Consider the following 12,395-nt stretch of genomic DNA (forward strand, 5'->3'; position numbering starts at 1 on the left):
GGCAGGGCAGGTAGCCAGAAACACTTCCGGTAGAGCACAACTGCACTATAGCCCCAGTGAATATAAATCACCAAACTTTAAATTTCTTGCGTAGTGTGCAGTAATGCAAGTTTAACGCCTCCTTTAAGTGTTACAAAATACTGAAATATTGGGCGAACATTACTAGAGGTGACAGGAGTTGAAGCCTGTGTTTCTTGGTACTGTGCTGATTTTAACGAAAACCTATACACAGAGGCACAGAAAGACATAACAGCGCTCTGCTGCTCTGTCCATAAGTGTATCAGTGCGTACATCACATTCTGTGCTATGATTTGCAGTGATACTAATGCAGCACCATTACGGTTCTTAAAGCAGAACTTGTCGTGAATGTTGCACATAATCTTCAAGAGAAACAGTTTCGCCACAGAGTGCAAGCTGAACATCAGAATTAAAAATTCACCAGCACAAAATTACCCAGCAATTAAAATAATGAATTCCTTATTATTATGTCTTGAATAGTAAAAAAATCTAAAACATTCTTACTGTGCTCGAAAACTAACAACAGACCTTTGCATTATATCAACACTAAAAATATAATCCAAGCAAAGGATGCCGAAAATCGCCCGTTGCACTAAAAATTGTAAATCTGAAACGGCGTTTTCATACAGCAAGCCGTTTCATCGTCCTTAACACAAAATGTTCATGTTTGACCTCGAGGTAGGGAAAATTCGCAAAACCGCAAGTAGATGCACTTGGAACCACTGGAACACCACTGTCTAGTTGATGCAGCATATGGCACCTCTGAAATACCACTGTCAGTAGATGGAGCACAAGGGGTTGCAAGAATGTCACCCTGCATTGAAAAATAAAAGGCATTGTGAGTGTGTACTGCATATGCACCTCGTACTACAGCGCAATCACAATGGTAAACATGTGTTCGCTATTTATTGTGTCCTTGTGTGCCCGCGCACTAATACAACTTGAATACACACCAACTTCCTCAGACCCGTTCACTAGAGTATATCGCTCTATAATGTCCTGTACACTGCAGAAAATTTAGTGCCAGTGTGATGGCATGCATATTCAGTTGCGCAGGGGAAAAAAAACGGCAAAGGGAAGCAAGCTGACGCTATGGGCGCTACTGGTCTCCCTGTGCATTAGAAAAAGAAGGTGCACACAGTGGTGAAGCTTTTCTAGAGCTGCTTCTGTTTTACGAGCTGGAAGAAATTGTTTATATGGAGCACCTACTAGCTACGTGATCAACCTAGGCGAACTATTGTGCTTTAATAACTTTGATATACGCAACAAATGAAACCAACAGACAATTAATAAGTAATAACTTCTTTATTAAGCGAAGGAAGGTAGATTTAATTGGCTGTTAGTTTCATTTGGCTCTGTCTAACAAGAAACTAGCCCTCGAACAACTACTCTCCTTTAATAACAATTATAGTTGTGTGCTTGATCGGTAGTACATAGGTGTGTGCAAGTATTCGGAATTTTGAATACAAATCGAATATTTCCCTTATATAATAATTATTAGCATATTGGACTAAAAAAATGCGAAATCGCGCTTTTCCGTATATTCGGACAAATTCGAACAAATGAAGACTTTTCAGTGCTACGCATTCTTGTTTTTAAGTAAGACATCACTAACACGTAATCGTTCTATGCCTACTAAGGTTAAAACGTAATTGCGACGAATCGCCAACCAAGACTATACCCTGTCGTAGTAACTGGCCGTATGCCTACCGTTTGGCGCTTGCCGCGATCACGATTTGTAGCGGAAAGATTAACCGCGCCCCTCAACTCGTGATATGGCCGACGCCACGGAAAAGTTCTTTCGTCCTTTGGGAAAGCGAAAGGACTATCAATAAGTCTGACTTCAGCGCCAATGCACGCGGCAACGCCGTTACAGATAAACACCGGAAGCACGAAAAACGCGATTACGGCCATCTATGAACTTGTCAGTACGGCACAGCATTATCACCATAAGAAAATGAAGCCATCTGCCACAGCGCTGTTGTATGCGTGCTGCACGGCTTAAATAAGTGACGATCCAAACGCACCTCGCCGCCATTGGCTGCCACCTTCGTTCCTTGTGATGAACCGCAATGTGCGCGTCCATCGCGGAAACTAATGACATCTTCGACAAATCGCACCGGTGCGCCCTGGTACGCCGTTTAGTCCAATCATCGTAGCGCCTGGGCGCCTCGCTGCACACCGGTGCGAATTGTCGAAGATGCCATAAAACAGCTGGCCCTCGCGGCGTCGACCCAACAAGATACTTTCCACACCCGCGGCACCTGCGCTCCGATATGAGAGGAGCGGGTACGAAGAATATTCAGTCTAGTAACGTTGACAAGAAGCGCGTAACAGCCGCTACCAGACACCGCAGACGGCGCACTTTCGACGCTGAAACGTCTCGCTTCACGAAGACAGAACAAGGCGCGGATTCGAATCGCGGCCGGCGCGACAGCAAACAACGAGAGTACGAAAAAGTTCAGAACAGCGCGTGCTGCGCCTGCGCTATGTTCGTCGCAGGCGGCAGCGGCCGCCAAGCTTCCATGTTCCATTAGCAGTGAACCGCTCAGTACATACAATGACACCTGACACAAACGCTAAGCACAACAACATAAAAGAAGAAACAGGTACTCGCCTGGAACATTCGTGATGACAAGATCCCATACCGCCAACAATGGCGTCACAATGGCACGGCAAAATCTCGACGTATCCATTTTCGACAGCGTACAGCGTACAGCCACTTCCCTGAGAATACGCATGGCTAACGCACAACGTAGGGGCGACATCTTAGATCACACCACGCGCACATCAATCACAGCTGCGCAACATATAAATTATCACATCGCTGCACGCGAACAAAAACCAAACTATACCGCACGACGACGCACAACGGCACAACCACAGCCAAGCGCGAACGGAGCATAGCACGATAGCACCAGATAGCACAGTGGCACAGCGCAGCCGGCGCGCCCGCGCTGGCTTCCAGGCTAAGAGCACCCCACGTGATTCTACGCGCCATCACGTGACTGCCGATCGTTTTCATCGCCAGGAGCGCTAGGAGCAAAGGAGGGAGCGCACAGCCTTGGCTTCCGAGATGGACGGTGCGCTATCTCGGAGGCGATGGCAGAGTATGTAAGAAGACTGGGCTTGTTGGTTTAGCAAATTTGAAGTGTAAGGCGCGGCAACGACAACGGACAGCACGCACACACTTGTGACAGCGCGTGACGGGCATATAAACTGTGATGTTTTCGAAATAAACATTGTTGAAAGTGACGCTCTGTGCGTGTACCTTCCCTTCAAATACGATGTCATAGCGTGATAGCGTGCGTACTTCTCGCTCTCTCTCGTAGTTGCCGTGGTTGCCGTAGTCTTCGTCTTTTCTCACTCTTGAGCGGTGGGATGGGAGTTGGCAGTGCGTTCGTCGTGCCGTGCATTCAGGCATCATTGGGTTTACAGCATATGACTTGCACTTATTGTCATGCTGTAAGTTTTACGAGCATGCGCGGTCATGCACGCGCTGCGCTAAATCGGTGCAGCATGGGAGGCGACACGTATACATGCATGGAGTTCGCGGTGTCCTAGAAACTCTCTCATCCAAAGGTGTGTGCACGAGGGGAGCAGGGAGGAGGGGGGGGGGGCAGCCGCTTTCCAAAGTAATCTGTAAGGAGGCGCCAATTCTGCCCCTTACATTACTCTGTCGAACCTCCTCACGTCATCTTTAATGGGCAAGGTTATGGCTGCGCATGCTCTTCGACAATAATGGCAACCAAGGACCTTCGACGTTGAATTGGAAGCACATTTTTCTTCCTACCTTTACCCCCGGTGGCCGTCGGGAGAAGCACGCCATCGCTACATTTTCATTTTTGCATCCATGGTGAGCTTGTTTTGTTCCTTTAGGACTCCACAAAGAGGGAAGGGGGAGAAGGGTTGCTGCGGTGAAACATGTTCATGCGGTTGGCATATATTGTGGAAAATATGAAGCGGTAGGGCACACCTCGAGCCTGTGCAAAAGAAGTGTTTGCTCATTTTCTTGTACATTTTCTCGAGTCTTGTAGTATTTTGTGGCGCAATGATACTTCGTCATTTGTCTATGTGAAAATTAAGATATCACGAGAACTAACATTGTGCCAATAGCTCCACCCTTTCCTTGTTGCTGTAATGTCACTGACATCGTAACGTTAGAAAAGGCAGTACAACAACAGACGCATTGCGCAATGCACGCGATTTTAATATGCATGCATGGATGCAGCTTAATGCTTCAATGTGCACCCTTACGTTCTTCCATTAACACCCTTATGAAAGACATTAACACCCTTTTTCCGCGCACACCCTTCGCTTAGGGTGTATATAAAGAAAAAAGGGTGTTGAACATAGCGAAAAAGGGTGTTAATGTCATTAACACCCTTTTTACACCCTTAAGGGTGTAAAAATGTTTAGTGTGTAGTAAGCTCCCCCAATACGTTTCTTTTGATTTAATGGGCAGTCGAGGGCAGAGTTGGGGCAGTTTGACATGAAATCACTGGCATGCATGCTACGCAGACCCTTTTGTGAGGCGCAGGTTAAAAGTTGGCTATACGTAGCCCAAAATCCATGTTTGCTTAATGCAAACACTCGTTCAACAGGCGAGAACACACTTCGTAACTTTAGAATGCTATTAGTGAAAGCACCACCGCGGCTTTTCTAACTGGTCCCCGTAGAAGACGCCAACGTCGAGGAAAACAATGTGCTTTCGTCTCCAGAAAACACGGTGACTTTCATGAAACTGCTTTCACTTGTAATTAATTCACTTTTTGCCAAGATACAATCAAACGTCTGGTTCTTCGAAACGAGGAAGCGCCGCTCACCGAGGAGTCCCCTCGTGTTCCCACATCTCGAGAAAGTGGTCTGTCGCGACTTACCGAGCGTGAACGAAGTCACTGAACCATTGGGTGGGAGTCCCTCGGCCGATGCCTGTCAAGATTACGTCGCATGTAGCCGCTTGTCAGCCCGAGGCAAGGAGCAAATTTATCCCGGAAACGTTTCAAAAAGGAATGCCATTTTCGGTCACTGCTTCATACGCCCCGCCTACTTGGCGGGAGTTATTCGATTTGTCGTGGTTCACTGCAAAGCTGTCACCGCGAAACTCGATATTGGAGGTGGCTAGCGGAATCGCCGGTCAGAGGAGATCAATCAACGTTGACGTGTCTTTAGGAAACTCGTTTGCGATAGCCTCGCTTTTTAAAAACGTGTACATTTTTGGATTTCCAAAGAACGATGTGGGTGGCCGCTTCTGCACGAATCTGTCGCTTCGGTGGTCTAGCCTTACGTGAATGTTTCGAGGTGACCCCAAACGCTCGTTTAATCCACTTAGGATTATTGGAGAAGGCATCTTCTCTCGCTCGTGCGGTCTCTGGGCACCATGTAAAACTGTTCTTTTTTTTTTCTTATTAAAGTCAATTTCTGTTTACACCGTGGGGTTGTGGCTTCGATTTCGAGATTACTGCTACGGGCTCTCCACACTGAAAATATCACTGTGGGCTTGCTTAACTGTAAGAACACGAACAGCTCAAAATAGTCGAAGATATCCGTTTGTTTATGGAGGATATAAGTCTCAATGGTAAGTTTCGCGAGTTTTATTAGCACGTTCAAAGCGTGCTGTGTCTGTAGTTCAGAGTAAGAAGTGCGCACAAGACATGTTTAAAGCAATTCTCTCTCTTTAGCGTAAACTCATCTTATGATTTCGTACTTACAGCTACACAGCCGTCTTACAGTTCGTTTGTACTCGTGCATTGTACGTAATATCCGCACTGTTGCATAATACGCTTTGTTTCTCTTAATTAGGAAGCACCTTGACGAATGCACGCTAGCAGTACAAGAGTTCAGTTGAACACGTAAACCTAAACATTTCTCGTCACAGGCGTGTCGCAATCCTAGCCGACGCCTTCTCACGAAAGCGCTGCGCCTGCTGACATAACATGGAAACACGACGCCGTCGCATTACACCGACCTACCTGCGGCGTCCTCGAAAGGTATCCTCCGGAGCGGGACGATGCCAGCACAGCCGCACGGCGTCGCCAGTCTTGAGTGCTCGCTGAAGAGCGCACCGCGAGCCAAATATGAAAATAGGAACTAAACATGGTACACTTGGCGAACATGCCTTTTAAAACCTCTCGGTTGAGAGAGAGAGAGAGAAAGGAGGAGAGAAGGCCTTGGCCAGACGACCGAGACGTAGTTCCTCCTCGAGTCCTCCCGAGGAAGAAGAGCAGTGTACCTAGCCCACATACGCCACATGCCTCGATAAAGGGCAAGACATCGCACAGCCTCGCCCCTTCATGGGACCCCCACTATAAGTAGTCCAAGGCCTCCTTCCTCGCTTTGTTTACACAACTCGCCCTCGATTAGACACGTAATAATGTGTTACATGGTCTTTACGGTTCAGTAGTCATTGCCTCGAGCGGGTTAATAGGGGGTTGCACGACTTTACCGGCTGTGGCGGCCGCGTTCACTCGTAAGAATGGACATACTGAAATGGACATACTGAAAGCGTCTTTCCTGTCACTCCTGTGCTCCTCTCGTCGGTATAAATATTCATCGACAATTTTGCCACACCTCCTTCTAGAAATACTGACAATTATGTGCACTTGAAAGAATGCCGGTTCAATTTCCATTACGACTTCCCTAGTTGCTTTCAATCAATCAATCAATCAATCAATCAATCAATCAATCAATCAATCAATCAATCAATCAATCAATCAATCAATCAATCAATCAATCAATCAATCAATCAATCAATCAATCAATAAAAAAACTTTCACGCGGAAACTCTCGTGTTTTGTGTTTTTAACGAGCTTTTCTTTTCTATCTCTTGCAGCTTAGACCTGGTCACACATCATAACATCTATCTTGCTCTTTCCTTTCTCCTCGCAAACAAAGTTAGCCACCGCGGCTTTTTAAAGTCAGGTTGACATCCTGCCTCTATCGTCGAAGCGGTTGTCTCTGTTCGCTCGCTCGCGCATCTGCTGCTGTGATAGATCGCCCGTCAACAGATGCTTGGTTTCATTGGACCGAATGCAATAGGTGCCCTGGAATAATGTACCTCTGATTCAGTCCTTAAGGATGAACCTCTATTGCATTATGTATAACGATCTACCACTAACTGCAATAACAAGGAAAGGAAGCTCACTAATGATGAGCTTTGTTCGCAAAGTGTTATATTCTGCTTAGGTTAGCTGAAAGATATCGTTCGTTATTTTTAAGGACGTTTTCAAGGAACTCCCCATCTGCTGCAGTCATGGACTGTTAGCAGGGTTGTTTTTAAACTTCTCAACAAAGGCCACTGCACAAACTTGAACTCACTATTCGTTCACGTTCACATTCACTGTGCATTCACATTCACCGTTCGAGGCCGATATAATACGACTGCTTCGGTAAGTTTTTTTGTTTTTTTTTCTTGGGACGCCACATTGTAGTAAACGACAGCCCGGAGAGAAGATGACACACACACACGCACAAACACGCACGTACATGCGCGCACGCACGCACGCACGCACGCACGCGCACACACACACACACACACACACACACACACACGTGATTTGCTAATGTCATGCTGTCTCTGCGTCGGCGCCTGCTCGCACCTTCTGTCTCGCAATGCAGCGACCGTGGAACGTTATTCATACAGCTTCCATTGCTACGCTTACGAAATTAAAACAAAGTGAAGGAAAATTCAGCTCTATGCCATGCTCCTCAGAATCAGTATCGTTTAGCCGATACACTTCGTAAGATGTTTTGTAAAAATAACCTTAAAATTTCTAAACTTCCTCCATGATGTGTTACGTTTATGTAGCACGGTATAACATGGGGATATTAATTATCAATATTTTAACCTCAAAGACTGGACGACGGTGTTGTAGAGTGCAGTAGTGACCACGTTACTTTTTCTCTGACAGTAAATAAGACCGCCACTTCACTTGAACAGCAGTAACCCGACGTTATACTCAACGGCGCTGCTATTTCGTTGAGGTGTATTGTGACCGATGAGCGCGCCGCATCACCGCAGTGACGCTTCGAAACGCTCGATAATTTCTGCATGCAGAAACAGTTTCCCGCATCATCGCTCAGCGCGCAGCCACGCCCGCGCTCGACCGTCTCCTCTGATGTAACGAATGCCCCATAATTTTTTTTTCTCCGAGACGCTCATACACCGCACTTCTCGCAAAGTGTGTTTAAAACGTCACCGCCATTTCGAGAAAAAAATATATATATGTACCTCGCGCCCAACCTTGGCCCCCGATTCGGTCGAGTAAAGATTCTCATTCCCGCCCTCAAGCACGGGCGCACGGACAGACAGAGCACTCGGGTATGCGCATTTTTATCCCGCTGCTCGCAGTGAACTCGTACGTGCCCGAAATCTGGGCGCCAAGCAAACAAGAACAAGGAATGATAAGCGTCGACAGAAATCCTTTGCGCGAGCCGCCTGGCTGATGGCGAGTGCGACTCGACGTCGTACACGTCGCTTTTGCTGCGGCACGATCCGAGGTGGTATAGGTCAAGTTTGCAAAACTCGGTCATTATACACAGATCTCAAAGAAGGGGCGCAGCGTGAAACTTCAATGCAGGCACTGTAGCAGTCAAGTAAAACCAAGTGAATGTTATCGGAAAGCGAGTACTGTAAGGGCGGAATTGTAGTTTCGTCGTCATCTTGATGCGGGACAGTCATGGATAAACTATTGTGAATTAAACACTCTCGTTTGCTTGTACTATTTTCACTACATACACTGGTACGTTCTTTCGTCACAGCTGCTACCGTCCTGAAGAGATCTATGATGTTCGTTCGCAGAAGTGCTAAGCTCTGCTGGAAGCGTGGATATGACGCAAGGGAACTGAATTTTGCCACGCAATCAAACTTTATGTAGGTTCGTGCGAGTGTTTGTACGTGTTTGTGTACATATATGCATGCGGAATTTACTGTTTCCAGGGAGAAAGTGGGGGGGGGGGGAGGTTTCTACCCGACAGCCCCTCCTCAGAGCTACGCCAATTGTACGCGCGCACACACATAAAACAAGGATCAACTAAAGAAAAGAATAGGCTGGCAATCTGCCCGCCGTCCTTATAACGGAGTTTCTAACAGATAAACTATAATACAGAAAAGTCTGCGTGCTTAGCACACGAATCATCTTAAATTCCTGCAGTCCTTCCCGTACTCGTAGCAGATGGTGTAGATAACATTACACATTACGCCGGGAGGGCGCTCAACGTAACGGCCCGTTGGTCTAGGGGTATGATTCTCGCTTTGGGTGCGAGAGGTCCCGGGTTCAAATCCCGGACGGGCCCCGCATTTTTTTTTTATTTCCTTGTGGGAAGAGAAGAAGAAATGATAGAGAAGGAAAGGCAGGGAGGTTAACCAGTATAGGACAACCGGTTTGCTACCCTACACATGGGGACAGGGTGGGGGAGATTAAAGATGGAGAGGAAAGAGAGAGAGAAAGATAGAAAGATAGCACATGACACTGCACACACAGAATCAGTCGGTCACTCTTGCATGGTACGCGACATTTTTGTCACAGCCGCTTGTCCAAGTTCGTCTCTCTTAAAAACCTCAGCAGTGCCTTCGTCGCCTTCAGCTGTGATGTCTTCTGTTGACGGCATGCAAGAACTGTTTCAACGGACGTTTGCCTACTGTCAAGGCTGAATTAAACAAGGGAAAAAATTCTCGTTATTTATTCCGAACTAGGCTTAATGCAAACATTTAAGAGTGCTCTTTTAGTGAGCTCCAGGTGAGTTGCATTGCTTATAATTTTATATATTTTTTGTTATATTTATTTTTTACGTCTCGCTCTCTTTATATTCTTGTTTTTTTTCTTCAATGAACTTCAGTTGGAAGTCAGCGCTTGTTAAATACTCTCCTTGATCCTTGTTTTTCCGCGGTGTTATATATTAGTTTACTCTGCTAGCAATTTTTGATGTGGGATCTTTAGCCGAGGTATCCGAGAGTTTTATCTTTCCCACTTCTAGCGAAATGATATAGCGGCGGTTAGTCTTTCATTATAAAATCTTGTGATCACTGGAATGACTTCTCATAGTTAGTAGAATAATAATTACTCGTGAATTTTGAACAACAGATATGTCGATGCTTCGTAAGCGTGCAATACCTCAAATAATGTTGTGAAAGCGTTCTTATCTACATGCTGCTTGCAAAAAAGAAAAAAAATGTGGTGGTTTATAGCTTTGTAAAAATGAGCGCTATTTATTTAAAACTTTTCGTGATCCTAGAATCTTGTTCCCGAAGCTATAGCCCCGGTACTCCTAGTCCCTACAGCTGGTAACTGCCGGAGGCACCCCTGTTTCATATTTCTCCACTGTTCTTTCTTATTCAATATTTATATCACGCGCATTAATCTTTTAAAGTTCGGATATGACAAAGACTAAATAAATTAATGTCTGAAAAACGTGAAAAATATTAATCGATTCCCAAACTTCACCCGCAAATAATGCCGCGGCAGTTTGAGTGGCCGATACTTCAGCCGGGTTTTAACTAAAGAAAGTTTAAAACGGTTCATTATTGGACAAGTATGAAAAGAACAATCAAACTCGCTGTTCAACCACGCTTCCGGAAGGCGAACTTTACTGCAAAAGCGAAGCTCTCTCCGTTTTCCTCAGCTTGCATCCGCAAGCGGCATCCGTCCATGTTGTTGCAGCAGAAAATTCACAATATGAACGTTTAGGCCTACTTTCCCCCTTTAGCAGTCAGCCTATTACCACGAACGTGACATAATGAAAATTGTTTTTCGTGTTTTTCCTCAGTATAGTCTAAGATTACTTTTTGTTTATCACAAAAGGAGCCCTCATCGGGCCCTATCGGAAATTTTGATTAAACATAAAATATTGTATAGCGCTGTCTAGGACACGCTTTATGGGAAAAACCTTCAGGAGCCCTTGATCAGGAAAAGGGAGGCAAGCGAAGCTTGGCGTGTGCGTGCCTGACGTATTACTTTTCTTTCTTTCTTTCTTTCTTTCTTTCTTTCTTTCTTTCTTTCTTTCTTTCTTTCTTTCTTTCTTTCTTTCTTTCTTTCTTTCTTTCTTTCTTTCTTTCTTTCTTTCTTTCTAATTGCGCAATGCTCCTTCCTAGGTGTTTCCTTGATCCATGCCGGGAACTGGACCTTCTTCCACGTGCTTAGCAGAGCAACCCTTCAGTTGCCACCTGCAGCAACGACGATCATGCGTTCATATTCAGGCAACAATGAAATGTGGCAAGGTATAATAACGAGTCACCTCGATAAAAGGATCAGATTGCCATGCCAGAAACGGTTGATCGCCAATAAGCGCACGATCGAGAGAGCATCGATTATCGGAAAACGGCGGATACAAATCCGCGCGTGGCCGGAGCACCTTTGAGGGCCGAACTTCTTTGCGCTCACCGGCGACGGGTTTTTCGAGTAAGACGGCGCCACCGAAATCTGTGAGTTATAAAAGCTTCGCTTAAAGGAGTACTGACACGAATTTTAAAAAAAATTCCGATTGTTGCTCTAAATAAAAATACTGGTGTCGAGAAACCTAAAGCGAGTATTGTGGTGCCTGGGAATGCATCGTATATATTTTAATTACCGCTACATTAAAATGACACTTTCGGTTTCGATATCAAGGGGGCGGCTTCTCAGTGACGTTTCATGTCAGTATGACGTCACGGGGATGCAGAAACTCGCGACGTACTAGAGGCAAATCCGTCATCTGCTCGTGGTGCACATAAACAACGATGAGTGAACTGTCGTCCAGTGGCCCTGACAGTGATTTCTGCGATTTAGGCTGCATGCAGGACGCAAAAACTCGCAAACTCGGGGGAACTGTCTTGACTCGTCGGGATAATGTCCATTGCAGCGGGGCTGGCTTGCAGACGCTCAGCGACAAAAACTTCAAAGTCAAATTAAAATATTTTATACGTGTTCTTCGACACCGATGTGTGGACAGCGTTGACACTGCATACCAAGGAAACGGAAAATGCCCCTTTTGCGATGTCTCAAAATCGTGTCAGTACTCCTTTAAAAAATTCAAATCTGCCTCTAGAAAGCGATCGACTGCTATCTAGGGAGCTGGTAAATGGGAGGCTTTCTCTCATCTCTCTTTTTCCCGGCTAGCATCCTCTACTGACTCTCTACTGCTACCAACTGCAGGAAGTGAGGGAACGTGTCATGCTTACGAGACGCGTACTGCCCCAGCATCCCCACCCCCTCCTTTCCCCTTTTTTCTTTTTCTTCTGTTGTTTTTTATTCCATTTCGCTACGCGGAGCACTCATTGCGGGTTTTACATTCAATGAAAACGGGCCTTGGTTAGCGTGAAGTTCCTAGGAGCGCTTGTCTTGCAGGCATGGATCTGTTGAGCAAGCCCTTTCTTTCTCCAAGCGCACTTGCCTCGAGAGGGA

The 12,395-nt window shown here is 45.9% G+C and overlaps 1 non-coding gene across 1 annotated transcript; it reads left to right on the plus strand.

The window, feature by feature from the left end:
- The first annotated feature begins 9,240 nt into the window (after positions 1-9,240).
- On the plus strand, positions 9,241-9,312 carry Trnap-ugg (transfer RNA proline (anticodon UGG)). The gene has a single exon. It is a non-coding gene; the product is annotated as a tRNA-Pro (tRNA).
- The last annotated feature ends 3,083 nt before the right edge of the window (positions 9,313-12,395 follow it).

This window comes from Rhipicephalus sanguineus, chromosome 3 (genome assembly GCF_013339695.2).
Source record: "Rhipicephalus sanguineus isolate Rsan-2018 chromosome 3, BIME_Rsan_1.4, whole genome shotgun sequence".
Classification (NCBI taxonomy): domain Eukaryota; kingdom Metazoa; phylum Arthropoda; class Arachnida; order Ixodida; family Ixodidae; genus Rhipicephalus; species Rhipicephalus sanguineus.